Raw genomic sequence first — 21,934 nt, forward strand, 5'->3', positions numbered from 1 at the left:
TGCCTTTCAAAGCTCTAAAAAAAACCAAAAGGTCAAAAGCAAAACATGAAAGGCAGTTTATAAAAGACTCAAAGTTCATTTTTAGTTATTTATATTTTATTTTATTTTTTTTTAAAGATTCTATTTATTTGAGAGAGAAAGAGAGATGCAGGCTGCCCATGAAAGCAGGAAGTCTGATAGGGGACTCCAGCCCAGAACCCTGGGATCATGACCTGAGCCAAAGGCAGCCGCTTAACTGACTGAGCCACCCAGGTGCCCTTAACTTTTTATATTTTAACTAATTTTTTAAATTTGTTTTCAGCAGTTTTTCATTTCCAAATGGTATATTCTGTAGATATATTCAGCTAGTGCTTTTCTAGCTATTATTCTTATGCAAGAAATTAATTTAACACAACTACGAAAAGAAAGTATCGGTTTTCCTTATATTCTAACAGTCACAGCTGATCTTGACTGAATAAAATAGTCAAAGGATTTTACTTCACTATTATCACCAATCTTCGTGAAAAACAAACACACTTACATATGTTTAATTTCAACAATCTCGTGGGAATGTCACTGGCCACTTAGTAGCTATAAAGCATGGATATGTTCTTTAGTATCTTGAAGCCTCAGCTTCTTCAACTATATAAAATAGAACTGGGGGTCAGGGGGAATCCCTGGGTGGCTCAGCGGTTTAGTGCCTGCCTTTGGCCCAGGGCATGATCCTGGAGTCCCGGGATCGAGTCCCACATTCAGGCTCCCTGCATGGAGCCTGCTTCTCTCTCTGCCTCTCTCTCTGTGTCTCTCATGACTAAACAAATAAAATCTTTTTAAAAAAATAGGACTGGTCATTAGGATTATCAGGGGAATTAAAGGAATCTATATAAAGCTCACAAAAGTTAATTACATTTGTTGCCATACTTTTAAAGGGCAAGAGAGGCAGAGAGAGAGGAGAGAAACTTAAACAGGCTCCATGCCTAGTGTGTGAGCCTGACACAGTGCTTGAGCTCATAATCATGAGATCATGGCCTAAGCTGAAAGCAGGAATCAGACACTTAACAGACTGAGCCACTCAGGTGTCCCTCTTGTCATCTTATTATATTTCTCATCCTTATCAGTTTTAGTTGAATAGTGGTTGTTAGAGGACAAATAAATGAAGGAAAACTGAGGGCATTTGATTTTATTTAGTCATCATCTATTGCTTTTAATAAGGTCTTCTGAGGTCAAATATGTATTGCTCATCAGCTTATAAAGATAATATTAGCAGTTAATGGTTCTAGTTTTCTGGATTCCAATCAGGTATAAAAAGCCTCTGTGGGTCCATTGTCTATTTTGCTTTCTCAAAACTAGGCCAGTCACTTGCTAAGCTATTAAAAATAGAGTTATATGTTTCCTTACATTTGTCTTTCTATAATGAACGTCAGCTTTGAGTACTGAAGGACCTTCAGTGACTAGTGTTTTCTTTAGCCTCATAAAATTACAGTAAAGATTCAATAAAATACAGCATATAATGTACTTGAAGTCTAGTGTCCAACACATAGCAAGCATTTGATTCATATTAGCTATTACTATATACTTTGCAAAACATAGTTATCCTCGTGATTGACCAGAAAGTAAACTAATAGCCAGTAAACAAGTAGCCAGTCCTAAAAGTTCTATTATTTGTCATATTTTAGTAGAAAGAATGTAAGCTTTTCCTTGATGATTAGGAACAATGTAAGGATGCCCACTCTAGCCACTTCTATTCAACTTAGTATTGGAAGTTCTAGCCAGAACAATCAGACAAGAAGAAGAAATAAAGCATCCAAACTGGAAATTAAGAAATAAAATTCCTTTTGCAGATGGTACAATCTCACATGTAGAAAACCCTAAAGATGTCACAAAAAAACTCTACTGTTAAAACTAATAAACAATTTCAGGACACAAAATCAATTGTTTTTATACACTAACAGTGATCAGTCCAAAAAGAAAATTAATAATCCAACTTACAATAGCATCAAAAGAATAAAACACTTGAAAATAAATTTAACCAAGGAGGTGAAAAACTTGTGCACTGAAAGCTATAAGACACTGCTAAAAGAAATAAAATATAAAAAATAGAAATATATCCCATGTTCATGAATTGGAAGACATTTTAATGTTATTAAAATGTCCACACTATCTAAAATGATCTACAGAGTCATTACAATTGGTAATAAAAGCTCAATCTCAGTTTTTGCAGAAATTAAAAAAAAATCTGGAAATTCATATGGAATCTCAAGGGACTCTGAATTGCTAAAACAGTCCCAAAAGAGAAGAACCAAACTGAAGGCCTTTTACTTCATGAGTTCAAGATACAATAAAGCAACAGTAATCAATACGGTGGGTTACTGGTATAAAGACCAATGGAAGAAAGAGCACAGAAATAAACTCTCCCATATATGGTCAAACGAACTTTGGCAAAAGTGCCAAGACTACACAATGAGGTAAGGATAGTCTCTTCAATATATGGTGTTGGATATCCACATGCAAAAGAATAAAGTTGGACCCTTACCCTATACCATACACAAAAATTAACTCAAAATGAATTAAAGGCCTAAACGTAAGACCTAAAATTGGAAAACTCATAGGAGAAAACATAGGGTAAAAACTTCAGAACATTGGATTTGACAATGATTTCTTGGACTATAACACGCAAAGCATAGGCAATAAAAGCAAAAATAGCAAGTGATTAAATCAAACTGAAAAACTTCTGTACATCCAAGAAAACAATCTACAGAGTGAAAAGATAATCTACAAAATGGGTGAAAATATTTGCAAATCATGTATCTGATAAGGGACTAATGTCCAAAACATATAAGGAGCTTCTATAACTCTATAACTACAACAACAAAACAATCTGATTAAAAACTAGGCAAAGGATTGAAATAGACAATTCTCCAAAGATATATGAGTGGACAATAAGCATATGAAAAGATGCTTAACATCACTAATCATAAGAGAAATACAAATCAAAACCATAATGAGATATGACCTTATATCCATGAGGATGGCTACCATCAAAAGAACAGAAGTAACAAGTGGTGGGAATGTAAAATGATGCCTCCACTATGGGATACAGTATGGGGGTTCTGAAATTAAAATAGAATTATCATATGATCCAGCAACCCCACTTCTGGGTATATATCCAAAAAAATTCAAAGCAAGATCTTGAAGTTAACATTTGCACATCAATGTTCAATGCAGCACTATTCACGATAGCCAAGAGATGGAAGCAACCTATATATGTGTACAGATGGATGAATGGAAAAAGAGAATGTGGCATAAACACAAAATGGAATATCACCCAACTTAAAAAAAAAAGAACTCGTCATAACTACAATGTAGATGAACTTTCAGGACATTACCCTAAATGAAATAAGACCATCGCAAAAGGACAAATACTACATGATTCCACTTATATGACTACTAAAGTAGTCAAAATTATAGAAACAGAAAGTGGAATGGTGGTTGTCAAAGATTATGGAAAAGGGAGAGGAGGAATTTATGCTTAATGAGTATTTAAGTTTTACAAGATGAAGAACCTTGAGAACTCTGTTGTATAACACTACAATTGTTTACTTAAAAATGAGAGATGGTAAGTTTAATGTTATTTTTTATCATTAAAAAACATGAATCCATTAGAATTCAGGCCAACTTTTATCACACACATACCAATTAATTAAGTTCTGCGACAAATAAAAAATAGCTTTTTTTTTTTTTTTAAATGGAATTGCCTTGTTCTAGGGCTTACTGGACTAAGTCGGTCAAATGTGAGAAGAAAATGTCCTGCTAATTACCAGAATGATGTTCCATAAACAAGTCTGGCAGTTTAAAGAAACAATCCCTTAAATAAAAACCCATGGCTTTAAAGGTCCAGAATTGGCAAGGGATGCCTTTCAAAGAGGCCCACAGACAATTATATAATTACATTTGATGCTTCTTTTTTCAATAAGATATGTTTGGGACACTCTGCTCTGAATATAAAATTACAAAAGAAATGGACTGCATGGTCATCACCATCAGTGAATTTGGCACTTATCTTTATTGTCCCTATACAATCATATGAGATGGGATGTTATTTTAATAAAATCACAGTACTTAGTAGGACTTGGGGTTGGATCCTTACACATTAAGTTCTTATGAAGTTGGGCAAAAGAAATAAGCAATCAAAATAACATGATGATTAAGTTAATTCTAGTTATATTAAAACCCAGATTAGCCCTCAGTTTGCATAAAGAATTTTCTTGGGGGATCAACTTCTTCAGTTATTAGATGTCTTACCTTGTATAAACTATGGAAATTCTCTATCTCAGTTTCTGTGCCTAAATTAAGGCTAATTATACATACTTCATATATGAAAATTATGATAACTATAAAGAGCCTGGGAAAGAGTCCAGCATGGAGTGAGCCCTGAGATACTTATTTGAATCTCTGGAACTCTCATCAAGTTTGCTATTAAATTTCATTTTCACCCTACAGGAGTATTGGGAGGTAATGAATAAGCAAATCTCTTTAAGACCTTTGGGCATGGCAGGTTTTGGAAAAAGTCACTGTTATTTTTTACCATTTCTATTATATTTTCAACCAGTATTATTGGAATTAAGTGTTAGAAATTCAGATACCAAATATGGTACTGTGCTAAATTAAAACCCTATGTAGGCAAGCAAATTATGGAAAATAAACTTTCACCCTGGAAATTAGCATTCTTTCATAGACATAGTAGTCACAGCAATGAAGAACTAAACTTTTTATTCCCCCCAAAGATGAAGAAAAATGCCTTCTTAGGACATGCACCTTTATGCACACTGCCTTTGGTGGCCAAATTCACACTGTGCACATAATATTTAGGAAAATAAATGTTTTAGCTTTCTAGGTGCCCAAATAGACCCAGAGCTAATGCAGCATTCAAATTTGTTTATCCTCTTTTGGGAATGGCTTAATAATGGAACAATGGGACTTTTGTTCAATGAAGCTTTCCTTCTGGTTGAAAAATGCAATGTCTCAATACAAATTCTCCCTGAATCCACTCTAATGTGGTGAGAGGGGAGCAAGATGGACCCATACTCCATTTACTAGATTGACCTCCCAGAAGTAACTTCCTATGCCGAAGGCCACCTTAACTTCTGCTGCATATACAAGTGGCTGATTATTAGGCTCAAAAGGCTGTGTGTAATTTTTTTAAAGATTTATTTATTTATTTGAGAGCAAGGGCAGGCTTGGGAGGGTAAGGAGGGGCGGCTGAGGGAGATATTTCAAGCAGACTCCCTGCTGAACATGGAGCCCAATACAGGCCTCAATGCAGGGCTTGATCTCAGGACCCGAGACCATGACCATAGCCAAAACCAAGAGTTGGTGAGATCATGACCTGAGCCAAAAGCAAGATTTGGTCACTCAACTGAACCACACCTAGCTACAGGCACCTAGCTACAACTTTTAGAAACAGGACTTTAGAGTACAGTTAAGAGTGTGGCTTCTGGAGAGACAAACCTGGTTTCAAATTCAGTTCTGCGACCTTCGACAAATTACTGAAGCTTTTTTTTTTTAAAGATTTATTTATTTATTCATGAGAAACACGGAGAGACAGAGAGGCAAAGACACAGGCAGAAGGAAAAGCAGGCTCCCTGCAGGGAGCCCGATGTGGGACTTGATCCTGGATCCTGGGATCAGGCCCTGAGCCAGGATCCAGGCCCTGAGCCGAAGGCAGACACTCAACTGCTGAGCCACCCAAGTGTCCCTACTGAAGCTTTCTTTGTGAGTCTCAGGTAACTTTTTTAGAAAATGGAGATCATAAAACCTACCTTGCAAGGGTGGGGAGAGAAACAGAATAAGATATTAAATGTAAAGTTTTTGGCAGAGGGCCTGGCTCATAGTGCCCAATAGATGTTAGGTATTATTATTTACACGTTTGATGTCTCATTGGCTCTGAGTCTTTTTAATGGGTATTGAGTATGAAAGGAAGGAGTAGGAAGTTGATTGAAATCAGCAGAGGGTACCTTTTGTGACATTAGCAACTACAAGTTCTAAAGAGTGGCCAGAGGCTTGGAACAATGTAGATGGCTAGTGCAGGTAGAGCCATCGAGAGATCACAGCAAATCCTTCTGGAGGGTATTTCTTATTTTCCTTGGGAAGGAAATAAGGTCTAGCAATACATTGTGAACAATGCATCTGTATAGGCTATTTTTATTTTATTTATTTTATTATTGTTATTTTTTAAAGTAACTTCTATACCAACATGAAGCTCCAACTCATGAACCTGAGATCAAGAGTCACATGCTCTACTGACTGAGCCAGCCAGGCGCCCCGAATGGATTGCTTTTAAAGACATTAGTTTCTTGGACTTTTGTCTGGTCCTAGCCCTTCTTGAATCTTAGATTTCTTTTTTCAACCACTTCCCCAAATTATGTTCCTTGTTCACACATTATCCAAAGCAAAACACCCTGTAGTATGTGTTAGTGATCACAGATGGAGGGTTCATATGGGAGGAAGAGCTATAATAGTCTCCATAACGCATTAAGGAAACAATAAAGTCTCTCCCCTTGCAAGGACATAATGGAGCTTGCTGAGGCTCTTTTGCATAAGGAACTGTTCCTGAGAGCCCACATTATTCATCAGCAAGCAGTGCAGCAGCATGTCTGAGTGGGCCGAGCAACAGAATGAGGACACCAGGGAAGGGATTCTTAATTTTGGTTTCACCACAAACTTCCTAACTGACCTTGAGCAAGTCTAGTAACTTTGTGTCCTATTTTATTTATCTTATAGTAAGTAGGTTGAGAGGAAAGGTAGTCACAGCTTCCCTGTGGCTAAGAGGAACCTCAGGAAGTCATCTTTCAACCCATTCTCCTGGTGTCGTGAAAAACTACTTCTAGCCATTTTCTAAGGCAATTCTCCTCTTCTTTCCTTCCTTTTTTGTTATTAAATTGTTATTGGGGCAACTAGCTTGATTATGCCAAGATCTCAAACTCTAAGAGTTTTCGGGGGCTAGGGTAGGTGAAGTCAGCTGAATCTTACAAAGTCATGTAAGGAGCTGGAGTGTGCATGGACTCTAAAGGCATCCAAAAATGTTAACTGTGTAGGTCAAACAAAAACCATCTGCTTTTAAAGGCCTGTGGCCAGTTTGCAACCTCTGAATTATATATAAATATAATAATAATCTTATCAGCTATAATGCTGAGCTAATGTATTTGATAAGCAGATGATTGAATATCAATTTTAAACTATTATTGGTAAATACTCCATATGTGAAAGCCTATAATTAGAGACTCACTATATTACAGTCTGAATCTTTGCTCAGAAGAAAACTTTAGTGGTTTAAAAAGAAGTGTTGCATTTACAAAAATTTCATTTTACACTTCTTTGTTTTGGAAGACCTACTTTCAAAGGCAGGCAGAACCTTACAGGTCTCCTAGGTGATCCAAGATGACCCAGTTAATTGGCAGAGAAACAAAATAAAACCCAAATGCCTTGATCCCTAATTCAGAATTTACTAATCTGACCACTTTAAATGTTTATGGTTTTCCAGATTCCCAGAGAAAAATTTGTCTGTTCTCTAGTTTTATTTTACTTTCTTCTTCTTATATTGATTATTATTAATTAATAAAGTCTCAAAAAATCTCTGGTATATTTAGGTGGTATAAATGCACTACTGTGCAAAGAAGAGGGTGAACACAAGTGATCTTTTGATTCCCCCTCATTTTCCTTCCCCATTTGGGCGAGGGCAAATCCATCACACTGCAGGTGCAGCATCGGCCAACATCTCTGGGAAAAACCCAAAGGCGCAGCTGGTCTCCAAGCTTAGCATAGAAGCTGGGGTCACAATTCATTCAGCTCCTAAGAGGATCTGGGCATGGACAGCACAGCACGTTAGTCCTTGCAGGTTTGGCCAGGCACGGTAAATGACAAGGCTAGATTAAATGGACTAAAGAATTACAAAAGAAACTTAAAAAAAGAAAGAAAAATGAAAAGCAAAAAATCCAGACACAGCCTGCTGGCATAAATCCAAATCCAAGTAGATGCCTTGGCCTGGTGGGGAAAGGTGCTTGTGGAAGAGCCCTTGGGAATACTATGTACTTCAGATTTTTTGGCTTCAACTAATCAAAGGCAAACAAGCTAACCTCCCTGTGAAGTATGAGAAACACAAATTGTAAAAGTTGGAAAAGGCATCTAACACATCTAAAACACCTCATTTTCCAGAGAAGTGACGTTACATGTTTGGAAGACAAACTTGACTCCATTCCTATTCTCCAAACACCTGTTTCTTTACACTACAGAACCCCACACTATTTCACTTAGAATAGGGTTAGCTGAAATTTATATTCTTGATCACTTGGGCAGGAACTAAAATTCTTTGAAGGATTTTACCTTCTAGTGCTCTATTAATCAATTATTCTTTATTAGAAGCATAAGAAAACATCCTTCAATTTAGGGAGTGAAATGGCATGTTTAATAACCACCATCTTGACCTTTGATTAGGTAGATCAGGGATAGGGTGGACAGCTCAATCAATCATGCTGATGGCCAACTTACAACAAAAAATTAAGTCAGGTTAGCTTAACCATGTTCATTGATTTTTTTTTAACGCGGCAGTGAATTGATCATAGTTGATCTATTCTACATAAACATGGCCAAATCCCAAGTTTAATTTTTAGAATGCATAGATTAAACTTCTCTTAATTTGATAATGGATAATGTGTTGCAAACTCGTAAGGGCACAGAAATTCAAATGTAGGAAATATAAAGTGGATATGAACAATTAGTAGGAGTTGGAAATGGGCATTCAAGATAGAATAGGCCTTATGAATAATATAATACTAGGAATATATCTAACTTTAATAACAAACTTATTTTTTTAAATATTTATTTACTCATGAGAGATGCACAGAGGCAGAGACACACAGGCAGAGGGATAAGTAGGCTCCCTGCAGGGAGCCCAAAGTGGGACTCAATCACAGGACCCCAGGATCACACCGTGAGCCAAGGCAGACGCTCAACCATTGAGCCACCCAGGCATCCCAATAACAGACTTAATTTAATAAAAGATTTACTATATATTCACTGCTATAGTGAATGTATAGTAAAGTATTTTCTCTGAAAAATTGTCACTTGTTCAAGATCTCAAATAAGATAGTAAGTCAAGGGCAGCCCGGGTGGCTCAGCGGTTTAGCGCCACCTTCAGCCCAGGGCATGATCCTGGAGACCCATGATGGAGTCCCGCATCAGGCTCCCTGAATGGGGCCTGCTTCTCCCTCTGCCTGTGTCACTGCCTCTCTCTCTCTTTCTCTCTCTCTCTCTCTGTCTCTCGTGAATAAATAAATAAAATCCTTAAAAAAAAAAAAAAAGATAGCAAGTCAAGGACATAGGGCCCACACCCTAAAGCTATCTAGTTCAGAATCCCTATCTGGTAATTTCAGGAAGGTTGAGAGGTAACATGGTACGGAGGCTAAAGCACTGGACAACAGTTAGGGGGTCCTTACCTCTCTAGCTTTGGCTCCAACTCAGATCATGCAGGCTATCTGCCCTAAGTTTAAGTGTTGAGGTTAGGCTAAATCTAGATGTCTTAGGGCTTCTCCAGCTCCAGGATTTTAGGCATTTGATGACTTTTTCCTGGGTTTCTACTTTTAAAGGCACCCATATAAGCAGCACTCTTCATGCCTAGGAGCAAAACACTTGGTCCTGGCTTTTAAAAAACCACAGTGTTTATTTTTTTGTTTTGTTTTCATTTTTTTAAAGAAAAGGCATGGTCTCAAGAGGCAGACAGAGCTAAATCCATATCCTGGCAGTATCTATGGTGCCTTGGATAAGTTGTCCACCTTGGTCTTGGTTTCCTCATCCGTTAGGAGATAGTTCTAGATCTGCCTCATAGGGTGAAGATTAAATGAGGGAATGAGGCTTGAGCAGTGGTGGGTACAGAGCAGAGTCTTGACAATCATAAATTTCCTTTGGAATTCTCAATTAGAAAATTAGAGTCAGGTGCTAAAAACCTAAGTTAATATTTGCTCTTCCAAAAAGGAAATTAATGGTTTTCTTGAAAATTATCTAGAACAGATATCCTTCCCTTCCTTCCTTTCTTTTGTTCTTCCTCCCTCCTTCCTTCCTTTCTTTTAAACCTAGCCCTTGGGATGCCTGGGTGGCTCAGTGGTTGAGCACCTGCCTTCAGCCCAGGGCATGATCCTGGAGTCCTGGGATCGAGTCCCACAAAAGGCTCCCTGCATGGAGCCTGCTTCTCTCTCTGCCTGTGTCTCTGCCTCTCTCTGTATGACTCTCATGAATAAATAAATTAAAAATAATAATAATAAAATAAACCTAGCCCTTATTTGGTGTTTTTTTCCTCATAACATCCATGGGAGGTAAGCAGTATGACTGTCCCTTTTCACATTGAGGAAACCATGCATAGAGAATTAAGTAACTTGCCCAAGACATGCAGCTAGATTAGATAGAGCAGGATTCAGATAGCCTGGCTCCAAAGCCTGTGCCCTAAACACAGTCTCAAATGTCACATGGTCATCCCAAAGAACCCTAAGTTTTGAAGTGTATAAACGGGACTGTCGATGAAGTATCAGAAGTGTACATTGGGTGGTTGGGAGCATTTATAGCTCTTGAAAACAATGCAGTCTTTGATGGGAGCTCAACAAATCATAGTAAAAACCTAGGGATGACTCATCTCTTTGCCAAATAGGTTGGTTACCACTGAGAAATCTTGTGTTTCTGAGGTCTCTCAGGAAATGATAGAATAGATTTCCAGAATATGAGAAAGGTTTTAAAGCAAAGGCACAGAAATATTTCTGCAGTTTGGTTTGCAATGAATTTTATAGGGGAATCTGGTAGTTCCAAGATTTTTATTTTATTTTCTTATGTAATACGATATTCAGTACATAAGGAGGTGTTCTCCATCAGACAAACAATGGACAGGGCTCAGAAAAATCTCAAACTGCACCCCCCCCCCCCAAGTATCACATGACTGCCTTCAATTTAATTTGAAGTTCAATTCTTCCCTCTTTTACAACTCACTTCCAGGATGTATTTTCAAAGGCAATGTCATTTTTGGAAGAAAAAAGTCACACATTTATTTTAATGAGACCATGCTAATTAAATCTTTGCATGCTAGTTACTTAGGATTTCAATTTTGCAGTTTAATGGTAAGCCTCTTTAAAGGATTCTCCTTTGCAACTATGTTAAAAAGCATACCTCCCTCATAAGAGTTGAATGACATTCAAAGCATTTCTGTTCTTAATTGTCTTAGAAAGAAGTATCCCAAATGAATAAAACCCTATACCAAAGGAAAAAATAAGTAAAACAAGGTATGGGCATTTATTATATTTTTTAAGATTTTATTTATTTTTTTGACAGAGAGAAAGCACAAGCAGGAGAAGCAGCAGCGGGGAGAAGGAGGCTCCCTGCTCAGCAAGGAGCTTGATGCCTGAGCCAAAGGCAGCTGCTTAACTGACTCAGCCACCCAGGCACCCCAAGGGTGGGCATATAGGACACACTTCCATCTTAGTTATTCTAGGTGCAAAATACAGTAAGCAAAGGGAATTAAATTGTTAGGCCATGAAAGACAGGAAACATACTTTCCAAATAATGAGGTATTTTCTAGCATATAATCACTTCCCATTATTTACATCTAATGTTCATTGCAGGGTCATTCTGGCTCAGTAGTAGTCATAAGAATAATAGCAGTTAGTACTTACTAATAAGCACTTAGCTTTTACTATGCAACATGCACAGCATAAGGACTTCACACAAACTATTTTATTTAATGCTCACAACTGCATGAGGTGGGAGCCATCTTCCCCCCCAGTTTTACTGATGCTAAAATGGAGACTCAGATATAATAAAACAATCTGGTCAAGGTCATGGAGCCAGGAGAGTGGTGGAGGTTCTAAGTGAATGCAGGCATCTGAGGCTAGAGCCCAAATTATACTCCTCCCATCCAGCCTTTCTGGACAGGGGGAGTCCTTGCTAATATTTTAATCTGCCAGAACTAGAATTAAGTATCACAGGACAGGGACCCTGTTTCTGTTTTGTTCAGTGAGTCATCCAGGGCCAGGCACTAACCTGCCATCTACCTTGTGGGCACTCAGTAGACAAATAAAATAAGTGAATCAGTTAAAATGTGCTTTCCAGGTACCCAAATGTAACAATAATTTTAAGCTTGCAAATACAGTCCTGCTGGGGCTCTTCTTATACTTGGGCTGATACAAAAACAAACAAGAACCCTTGCCATTTAGCACATATCTGCTGCCCATACGTCCGAATCCTGGTGATTTAGGAAATACCTGCTCTCTGATTCATTCTTTTCTACAGACTCCAATAAAATCTAGATTCAGACTAAATGCAAAAGAGGTCCAATAAACTGGTGCCTAATTTATTAGAGTAATTAAACACTGACAGGGTGTTTACTAGGTCACAGGGCCAGAAAGACCAGACCATGCCCTTAAAGAGTTTACAATCCTGTGGGGAGAAAAGACAAATGCCCAAATGACTCTGTAAAAGAAGATAACATGTCAAAAAGGAGGAATGAGTGAGTAGATTATGTGAATCCTTGGGAAGAGCAGAAAGTTGCCAACCTGTGCTGGCTCCATAAGCACTAGTCAGTACAACTCTCTGCAATGCCAGAAATGTTCTGTTTTGACACTCCCTGTAGGGTAAGTATTAAGTAGTAAATATTGAAATGTGGCTGTTGTGAATGAGAAATGGAATTTAAAATTTCTGACTAGTGAAACCATAAATTTCTGTTAAGCCAACCAAGTTTTGGTACTTTCTTATAGCAGTCCTAGGAAACTAATAGAGTGCTCTATGTACATCAGCTACTCCTAATTATTTTTATATGAATGGTTATTTTATTAAATACTTAAGATGCTGACTCTCCTCACCCTCCTTCTCCCCACTGCATACCTACTATACATAAGAATTGATTATGAGGGGATCCTTGGGTGGCTCAGCGGTTTAGCGCCTGCCTTCGGCCCAGGACGTGATCCTGGAGAGCCGGGATCGAGTCCCACATCAGGCTCCCTGCATGGAGCCTGCTTCTCTCTTTGCCTGTGTCTCTGCCTCTCTCTCTCTCTCTCTCTCTGTGTGTGTTTCTCATGAATAAATAAAAAAAAAAAAAGAATTGATTATGAAAGGAAATGTTTTCTACGGGTTGTCTGTAATCTTATGGATGGTGAGACACCCATTTCTTAATTTTAAAAGCAGCGGTAAACTTAATGATCTTTGCTGCTGCTTCTTCTAGGATCTAGCAAACACGACTAATGCTTTTTATGATCTCAGCTGTATGCCAAAATAATTTTTCCTTCAGTATTTTAAAAGTCATACACCAGATACACTTTAAAGAATTCCTAAACCAATGATCTTTTGACTATCTTTTGAAAAACCTGAGATTCTGTGATAGGCAAAGTAGGACCAAGAAAGTTTTTTTCTTTCTTTCTTTTTAAGAAATTAGCTATTTGCATTGCTGGAATCATAAAGTAGCAATTGAACATTATTGAATTGAGAAACTGACAGAAGGCTAAACAGAACAAAACATGAACCAACAACTGGGCTATTTTATTGCTCCTTTTTAGTACCAGCAAGTGTAGTGATATAAAAACTACCATAAAATCAATTACTTTTATTCTTTTTACAAATTATTTTAATTCTCCTCCCATAATATGTCTATATGAAATAATTGCTTTGTAATTACCGACATGATTAAATGTTAAATAAATGTAAAATCTTCAGTTTGGCAGCCTTATATGCCTAGAAGGCTCAGTTTCATTACTTCTTTTTAAGTACTTCACAGTATATCGCTTAGTATTTTCAACGCAGACTGAGATTTCACCATGCCATGTTAATAAATGTTGCATAAGGAGCCAGTTGCTACAATGGCTCCTGATTATACATTCAAAACTACAGACAGACCAATGAAATAGCACACTTATCATAGTTGGTACTGAAAGTGCCAATATGTAGGCTGCTAATACCAATACTGTAGATTTTTGGATGCTAATCAAGGAAAGTGATCCCATTAGACTGTATCAGATTTGCTTTTGCTCTTAGACCAAATTAAAGTTTAGTTCGTAATAGTGAAAATACTTCTCATCAGGAAAATGGCAAGCATTGTCACATCCTTTTCAGAGTATTTACTGCATTTTTCTTTGCTCAAAGAGTTCTATACCATCTTTTGTTATATTCTTTAATCCACTAATATCTTAACAATGTGACATTTTAACAAAATTTTTACTTAAAACATAAGACATCCAATGTCCTTAAGGTGGGAGCCTATACTTCTAGCTCTGATCTAATGATATTTCTCTAAAGAAATATTCTCTGCTTAGAATGTGCCAATTAGGAGACTAACTGCTGTTTAAACTTTAGACAGAAAATCTCAAAAACATATCCCTTCCACATTAAAATGTTCCTTTAACAAGTGGAGACTGATACATGGAAGTGTTCATATATTTAGTATTAAAGTTCCTGCTACTCAAAGTTAAAGACAGCCCTGTTCAGGTAAATGACAGCATTTGCCCTTCAGCTTGATAGACCTCAAGCACACTGTATTTCTACAGAATGCCATCTCTTTTAAAGAAGCAAAATAAAGCCATCTGCCCCTGAACTCTTAAAATAAACTTGGCTTCAAGTTCTTTTTTGCAATTATTTTTTTATGACTGTTCTAATAAAAGAGTTAAAGAACTTGATTTTCTTCATCATCGGGAGAATGAATATAGTAAAAAGTGTGCCTGCCTGTTCAAATCTTCTCTCTGAAGGCTTGGGGCTGCGCAGTGGCTCTCTAAGGAAATGTCACAATGGCCAAAAGACAGGGGCAGAGAGGATTTAGAACAAAAGGGGCAGCGCCATGGAAAGTGCTTTATGATCTTACAGCACCCCAATGGAGGCAGGTGTGATTATTCTTGTTTTACAAATGACTTCAGGGCTCAGAGATTAAGTGACCTATCAGAATTCCCACAGCTAATTGATCAAAGAGCTGAGATTAAATTCAAGTTTGTTGTGTTTTTAAGTCAGAGCCTTTTCTGTGATACCACCTGTTCCAATCATCTTATTGGATCTCCTGAAAGATTGTGATTGCATATAGCATTCTCTTATGTACATACAAGAAAACTGTATGTAGAGTCTGTATGTCTGTATGAAAACTGTATGTAGAGTCTGTATGTCTGTAGAGTAAAACTTGGGTTAGCCAGAAGATTAAGGGAATTTGTGAATTTAATTTTCTGGGTAGCTGAAGGTTTCCTAAAATTTTCTGGGTAGCTGAAGGTTTCCTAAAAAACTTTTAGTTTCAATTTTTAATACCCTTGTTTTTGCTTTTTGGTAAGGGTAGTTATGCTTTAGGGTTTTTTTTTTTAAGACATTTTTTTTTTCCAGCCCTGATAATGAACTCATATTGGAAATCTTTTTTTCCCAAATGGAAGGTCTTGGTTATTACTTATTTTCTTCCAGTTTTCCCTTTTCTCCTAAAAGCACACTCCAGAGGAAAAAAATTCTAGTTAATTAGAATTTCTGGTAATCACGTTTTAAAATTGTTTTGGTAAATGAAAATCAGGTGAAAGCTACTTCCCTGAATTTGAAATTGTTTCTTATTATAGGTTCTTCTTGATGCCAGTGTGTTCCCCTATGTTAGTATGCATTTGAAACTAATGGTCCAATACTCAAAGTGCTCAGATTGTTGATGACCCAAACACCATAAATCCACCAGAGCACTTTAGTGGGATGGTCCTTAATTACACAGTTTAGGCTTTGTATAATCATATTGTGCAAAAGAACAGCTGAGAACATTAAAATGCCAGGAGGCATTATAAATCATAGTGTTTTCTATAGTCTTTCTTTAACTCCTGTGTTTTTTTAAATTGAAAGTAAAAAGAATAATTTTAGTTGAATATCTATATTGTCATTTATAGCCATTAAAACATACAATTATGCAATGCTATTAAAAGATCATCTTTATTATTTACCTCCAACTTGTCTAATAGAAATTGCAGTTATTTTTTAAACTTTAAATATAGGAATCATTTTTGTCAGTGAAACAAAATTAAAATGATCTCTAAATAAAAAAGGCTATTTCTTAATGAAATATAATTTAGATAAATTGTAGTGCAATCCTATCTATCTAGGACTAACATGCACCTTAAAAGTTTTCTGTAGAGCTTTAGGTTTAAGGAGACACAATTTAAATTGTGGAATATTCAAATTGTTAAAATGGAGAAGAAATATATTTTAATGATGGTTTATTACTTCAAATGATATTTAAATAAGAATAAGGAAGACCACATTTGAAAACAAGACCAGCAAATGAGATTCATTTTCCTGGAGAATAAGGCAACTTTAAGTAGTAAGCTTCTGCAACTTGTCATAAAATGTGTAGCTTATTCTTGCTTTATGGCTTTTAAGTCTCAAAAATCTAGCACCCATGTTGGCAGTGAAGAGCAAATTCTGGGTTAAGAAGTAATACCATCACCGTGGGCTGGCAATTCAGTAACATTCCAAATGCCCACAGGAATGATAGAAATCAATCCAAATAATGGTTTACTGAGCAAGAATTCTGTGTAAGGCTCTGGGAGTCATGGGGCAGGAAACCATGCATTCTTGGTGATGGGGAAGGTATATGAGAAGCAGTGGCATCCTTGGTTAATTGTCACCATTTCCTTCCAAATGTGATGATGTTCAGAAACATCATGTCCATAGCTTAAAACTGGTACTAGTGGTGTATTTACACCACAGAAATTGGCGAACACTATGAATCAGGGTTTTATGTTTTTGGAGAGCTGGTTGTTAAACATTTACCAGCAAACCATAGATGTAAAGGTACCAAAGCAACAGAGCCTGGATAGGTATATGGAACAGCAACTGTTTCATTTTTATTGGGATTTAAGATCTGCCAAGCTAGGAATGGAAATCAAGTCAGAAAGGTTGGATGGTACCTAGATATGGAGGCTCTTACTGCTTCACTAAAGAGGTTTTTTTTTCATTTATTATCCTTTTCCAAGATCTAGCAGAAAACAGATGGTACACTCAAAAAGGAGTGACTAAGGAAAGTTTTAAATAGCGACCATTTACAAGGCAGGGACAAGGTTAAGGCAGACTCACAGAGGATGACCAAACGCCTCTGAGTTAGCTGCTGCAAGAAGCAAAAGCCAACAAGAAGCCAGGTGGTAAAGGATCCACTGAGGCAGTCCATTCAAGTCTGATGCTCAGAGTACAAAGAAAAGTGGAGAAGGGCAGGATGGATCTGGAAGGATATAGAAAATATCCAGCACAATCCTACAGCAAGTGGGGATCACTAAATGTCTTACAATGGGAACTACGGGATCATTTCTATAATTCAGAAAAATGTATCAATCAGCTATGTGTTAGACTGTGGAGAGGGAACATGATGGATATAGGGAAACTCATTAAGAAGCACTCACAATAGGTGAAATAAGAGGTGATGGAACTGGAATTGTGATAGTAAGAACAGAGAAGAGCCATATTTAGGAAACAATGGAGACTTACAAGTAGAGAGGTAACTAACATATAACCCTTGACTAGATGTAGAAATGGGGAGGGAAGAATTGAAAATAATATCAAGGTATTCAGCCTGTTTGACTTTGAGGATAGTGGTTGCCAAAACAAGATAGGGGGATGCAAAAGCAAGAGCTCACTCTGAAAGTGGGCTGAGTTTCCATTTGTGTGATTAGAGGGTTGGAAGAGAGAGAGAGGTTAGAGTATGCTTTCCTCTAGTTCTCTCTGCTGGGCCAGTTTTTGGTGCTTATTCCTCTGAAGAAGGCTATGGTATACTCTTGTACAGCCATAGCTCATTCTGGATCCCAGATACCACTGCATCTCTTTGACCCTTTGGTGATGTGATTTTTAGGGTGAAAATAGCCAGCAGGCATTTGGAGTTTGGGAGTGAAGTTATAGAGAAGTTGGATGTTTTTCTCATGAGGGTATAGTATAGAAAACTTAAGATCTCAAGAGGCATAGAGAGAAAATGAAAGGGCTCAGTGGAGCCCGAGATGTACCACTACAAAACACAGTACAAGTTGAAGGTTAACTCTGCGTCTTACTGAAGAGTAAGTCACTACCTCCACCATCTCCTTTGATAACTACTTGGCGATAGCATCTGAATTTAGTTATATGTCAATACAAAGATGGAGCTAAAACGAATTATTATAGGGACATGCATTAGTAACTTAGTGTTGAAATGATCTCTGCATTATGAATGATAATAACTGAGATGAGGCAGAAAAGTAGATTTCTCCATGGAGGACAAATCAATAACAACTAGGTTTTATGGTCATTAGCACCCTAATGAAATTACTTACCATCTAAATCTCTTGGAGGATCTTGAACATTCAACACCCATCACCTCTTTCATGTTAACACCAGCCAGATGTGGCTAAGTACAATTTACAAAATGGAGATCATGAAAGATTCATCCACAATAAAAGAGAAATGTATTACAAGGGGGCAGGGAGAGGCAATGGAAAGCAAATAATAAAAGAAGATAAACTAAATCACTAGACATTGTGTACCACTTTCACATACATTATATCTTTAACCAAGAGTCATAGAAATGAAGGAGATATTTTCTTCCTGGTGTGCCCTTTAGCTCTTGGAGGTTGGCATGTGCCAGTCCAAACATGCCAAGTACCAGCATGCACTTAACCCAGACAAGACCCTTGAATCCTTGCTTATGTGATTCATTTCTCCAGACATTAAAGCCTTCTGTCATCTTTCCCCCCCTTCCGTGATGAGATTCAACATATCCCAATCCCTCCATGCATAATGCACACTCTCCTTCTGTGGAATTTCATACTAATTAGCAATTCTGTTTTCTCTGAACTCCAAGTATGCTTTGGAGGAAGGGGCGAAGGAAGGTTTGAGATTAATGATCTCCCCTTTTTTCTATTTTAAGCCACACTGGTCTCTCTGTTCCTCAAACCCATCAAGCTCCTTCAGATGTCCAGGGCTTGGCTTACAAAGTTCTTCCCTTGCACTCCTCCTGCTTCAGTAATTCTCATTTACCCTTGAGATTTTGATTGAAATGCTATTTCTTTAGGAAGGATTTCTCTTAGAATCCTCCATGCAATATTCTCTTCCGGCCTTGTGTACTTCTCTTTCACTGGAGTTAATACAGCCATACTTCCACATTTACTTGTGTGGTAATTGGATTAATGCTGTTACCCCCATCAGATGGCAAGCCATACATCAGAATTACTGGACCACATTTTACTCCTCACTGTATCACCAGCTCAAAGAAAATGATCTGCACAGAGGTGGTGTTGTTGATATTTGCCAGACGACTGAAGTTGATAACTGTCGTGTTCTAAGCACTGTATCAAATGCTTTCTCACATATTCTCATTGCAAACCTATGGGTTCATATCATTCTTCCATTCTTTGATGAAAGAGCTTGGGGGTCAAATAAATTGAGTCTTTTAACCAAAACCATACAGATAGTATGTAATAGAGTTGCAATCATACACAGACCCATCTCATCTGAGCTGTTTTCTTTCTGTTTTGTCATGGAATTTCCATAGATTATCACTTAATTATTTTCTGTCTTGTTTCTGTTCATTCTTTCTTCCCAGTGAGTCTCAAAATTCATTTGGGATGTAAGTAACATGATGTATACTTTTTTCATCCCCCACATCACCCTTCTAATGGCACTTGATATTCTACATGCATTTAATGAATACTTTTTGATTAATAACACTTCCCTGGCATTAATATCATAAAAGCATCCCCAAATGAGTTCAACTTTCTGTAATAACCTCTCTCAAATAGTAATGCAGCACATCTCTGATATAATGCAGGTTTATAATCTACTCATTTCCACCAAACTATAGGAAATAATTTTGTAAAAAAATTTTAGAAAAAGCAGCATGACAAAATAGATAGGATATGAAAATCCCTTTCCTCTTTCATTCATTGACTATTTGCTAAGTGCATTTTCCATGCGCCAAGTGTTCTAGTTGCAAGGGATCCAAGTCTAAGTAAGTCATGGACTTCCCTCACAGAGTTTCTGTTGGTGGTGTTATTAGAGAGATGAAAATAAATAATCCTAAATTAAGATAACACATCCTATACTTGAAAACAAGCAAATGTGGGAAAATCAAGGACATTGTGACTAATTCAGCCAGGAGGAAAACCAGAGCAAGTACCTGGTCCTATATATTTATCAGCTCTAAAATACTGGACCAATTCTTTGCCTCAGATTTCTTTATCTTAAAAGTGAGGATAATACCTACCAGAGCTGCTGTGTACTTCTCTCAGCACACTTAGAAAATGCTATTTATTGGCCTACAAGAGTTGCCAGATGTGACTAGCTTGGTGGCTGTATCCAAGAACTGAGTATAGGTATCTCTAATTACCTATAAATGCAGTCACTTCTCAACTGGGACACTGATTAGGAAGATTAAATAAGACAATAAAAATGAAGTTCTTTGTAAATAACTATTATTTACAGCTCCAAAAGAATTCATAAAATAATGAGGCAGTTAATACATATTCTTGATGTTCTCCTTCATGTGTATATGAAAATCTATCTGCTAGCTATAACAGGGTAGAGGCTATGTCTCCTTAAGGGTTACCCTATTTGGCTTGTCTGATGACCTTTTGCTTCGTAATTGACCCTGCTGTCAAGAGGACTCTTAGTTATACTGCATTGGGTTCTAATCTAGTCCCAATCAGGAGTCTTGCAGTTTGGTCTAGAAGCAAGATGAAGAAGATGATGATGATACCAAGAATCAACAATAACAATGGTAGCTGCATGATTTATTGAGCACTTACAAGATGCTAACCATTGTTCTAACAGTTTTACAGGCCCAACAGCTTTATTATATAACACTGGATCCCTCAAATTTGAAGCTTTTGCATCTGTTAGTTCTGACAATGTCTTGAATTCAGTTCCTCTTTGAGGAATGGTAGCTCTGAACCAAATCTATTCTCTTTGGTCAGAATTACAACTTACAACTTAAATGAATTACAACTTAGGGGCATTGTTATACTTTCAGAGTGAGAAAAGAGAGTGGATACAGAACATAATATAGAAACAAACAAAAAAGGCTGTAATGTATTCATCTGTCTGCCTTTTCTTTTAAAGCATGTCAGCTGACTTAAGATTTCTTGAATGTCTGGACAAAAAGATCTCTCTTAGGGTCCACCACAAAGGTGACAACCATGTGAACTACTGATTTCACAAACATCTAGTCTGAATTTTGTTGTCTCTTAAAATCCCTCCACTTGCCTCTCAGTGAGCATCCTTGGAATGTAGACACCATACATTCAGAAATGTCAGATTTCAATAGAATACCACTTCTACTAATTGCTCCTATTTACAAAGTACTTACGTTGGTCCAGGAATTGTGCAAAGGGCTGTAAATGCATGATCTCATTGAACGAATCCAATAATTCCCTAAGGCAGGTTCTATTATTAACTCTACTTTACAGATGAGGATACTGAGAGGTTCACTTAAATCACTCCAGACCACACAGCAAAGATGCAATTTTGGAAGTAATCCTTCCCAACTCTGAGTCCTGCCTAGTTATCCCCTCTCTTTGCCCTGCCTTGAGCTATACATTCTCTATCATTATGGTAGTGACTCACATTGTTCTGATGTATCACTTGCATGTCAGAAAGATCCCTTAAAGCAAAACAATCTTTAAAAGCAAACTCAAGTAGTTTTTAATATTGCTAGCAGTTTTAAGTTCTTGTAAAAATCATTCAACACTTTTCATAAAATTCAGCAATCTAAACTCCGCAAATATCAAAGATAATAACTTTTCTCAAAATTAATCATTTTACTTCTTTTTCTGTGTAACAGAAAGATGTTTTCCAGTTTTTAGAGACCTTCTAAATTTAGACAATGATGATATGACAATGTGAGATGGTAATGATTAGGATAATGCAATCTTTATGCATTTCTATTCATTAAAATTTTTTTAAATCTTAAATACACTTAAAA

The 21,934-nt window shown here is 37.1% G+C and overlaps 1 protein-coding gene across 3 annotated transcripts in view; it reads right to left on the reverse strand.

Moving 5' to 3' along the window:
• The window catches only part of LRRN1 (leucine rich repeat neuronal 1), a 35,086-nt gene that overhangs the window by 3,766 nt on the left and 9,386 nt on the right, over positions 1–21,934 (reverse strand). The gene's annotated exons all lie outside the window — the stretch shown is intronic.

This window comes from Vulpes vulpes, chromosome 9 (genome assembly GCF_048418805.1).
Source record: "Vulpes vulpes isolate BD-2025 chromosome 9, VulVul3, whole genome shotgun sequence".
Taxonomy (NCBI): Eukaryota; Metazoa; Chordata; class Mammalia; order Carnivora; family Canidae; genus Vulpes; species Vulpes vulpes.